We start from the raw sequence: 1,864 nt of genomic DNA on the forward strand, positions 1-1,864 counted from the left end.
TAACCAATTAGACTTCTGGGCTGTGTGAAGTTCATCCTGGTTGACAGGTGTTGCAAAAGACAATTGTTGACAAAAAATGTCCCACAGGTTTTTTCATTGCCCCAGTGAGAGGAGCCTACCACTTTGAGTTCTACATAAATGCAGGTGGACGTGATTCACACGTTGTGTTGGTGAAGAATGCACAGCACATTTTTATTGCGTGGGAACATCAGCCATCCCACTATGGAAGCTCTGCTAATGGCGCCACACTGCTTCTAGAGGTTGGAAATGTTGTGTTTCTGACAGCAAAATGATTGTGGCAGATGACATCTCTGACTGCCCTTCCATCCTGCTTGTCAGCTGCAGGGATGGGGTCTTCATCAGCCTTTATTTGTAGGGCTGGGTGTTGCTCTCCTCTAATTGTGGCAATATTATGGAGAACAACACATGCCACAATAATGTCGCAGGCCCTCTCAGGGGTTACCCTGAGGCGATGTAGGCAATGGAAACGGGCTTTCAACAGGCCTATGGTCATCTCCACCCGAGCTCTCGTCCTGCAGTGGGCCAAATTGAAGCGTTGCTGGGGGCCTGGCTCAGGGTCAGGGTAAGGGGTCAGCAACGTTGGCCGGCATGGGTACCCCCTGTCACCCAGCAGAAAGCCGTCAAAGTGTCCTGTAATGTATAGTGGATACTTTGAGTGTATCAAAGAAGAGAGACAAGTGAATTATATTGAACAAAGGTCTAGGCTGCTTACCATGTTCCATTCTGTGGCTTACAGTAGACTCACGGTAAATCTGTGAGTCGTGCACAGACCCGGGCCACTTGGCCTCCACATTGGTGATTATATGTGCAGCATCACATATGATCTTGACAGTGCAGAGAATGAGAGATGTTAGTTGCAGGATTGTGATGCAGTCTTTGACATTTTGACACAGTGGTCATATCTACCTGCACAGTAATGCTGTGGATGGACTTCCGATTTACATAGTCTCCCTCATTTTAAGAGGGAGCCCTGATGGGAATATGACTTCCATCTATGCACCCAATCACATTGGGAAATCCTAGAATAAAGTGAAATTAGTAATCCTAGTCTGAGGTAACAGCAACATTAACAGTACACAATACATTATCATTAATTAAAACTGATTTCTACATCGTTTACCTGCAATCCTGTGGAATTCCTCCTTAATGGCTCTCAGAGGTTTGTGCCCAGGGAATTTAACAAAAACGTGCAAAAAACGTTTGAGAGCCAGATACACTTTCCTCACTGCCCTGCAGACATTGGCTTTGCTGAGGTGCTCTGCATCCCCAATATTATAAAGAAAACTTCCATTCGCAAAAAAACGTAAGGCAACACAAAGAATTTGCTCAGATGTGAGTGTTTGTCCACGGTGGGTGATATTTGTGATGTGCAGCTGCAGAAGAGTGTGCAAATAACGCAGTGACTGTAAAGAAAAACGGTAACGCAAAAAAAAAAGTGGTCAGGAAAAGAAAAGACATCTAATCGCGGTCTCGAAATCCTGTCCCGACGAGGGTTTAACTCCCTGCGGAGAATTGCAGCCCCCTCGTCAAATATATCGTCAACAAATGGGCATGCCATATTCGCCAAAACTTTTCTTTAATGTCACACAGACAAACGTTTTTTTTTTTTTGGTAACAGGTGTTGTTTCTCAGACATTGATGATGCGCAGATGATGAAAAGAACTTCCGTTGACACCGACTTGTTTGTATATAAGCATAGATTTATTACAAAGAATCAGCATCAGTCAGGCTTCATGAATACCTGGGAGATCATCCTCCGTCAAATAGTGTCTCTCCGAAACACAGTTCAACATGCACTTATATATGTCCGGGGTGTGTGTATGTTTCTCTTACCATGTGTTTC

At 44.5% G+C, this 1,864-nt stretch overlaps 1 pseudogene; it reads right to left on the reverse strand.

The window, feature by feature from the left end:
- Positions 1–220: 220 nt before the first annotated feature.
- On the reverse strand, positions 221–1,579 carry LOC138589242 (putative nuclease HARBI1; annotated as a pseudogene).
- Between the last annotated feature and the right edge of the window lie 285 nt (positions 1,580–1,864).

Source organism: Semicossyphus pulcher, unplaced genomic scaffold, assembly GCF_022749685.1.
Source record: "Semicossyphus pulcher isolate SPU_LCO1_2020_fin unplaced genomic scaffold, fSemPul1.0.p SCAF_13, whole genome shotgun sequence".
NCBI classification, from domain to species: domain Eukaryota; kingdom Metazoa; phylum Chordata; class Actinopteri; order Labriformes; family Labridae; genus Semicossyphus; species Semicossyphus pulcher.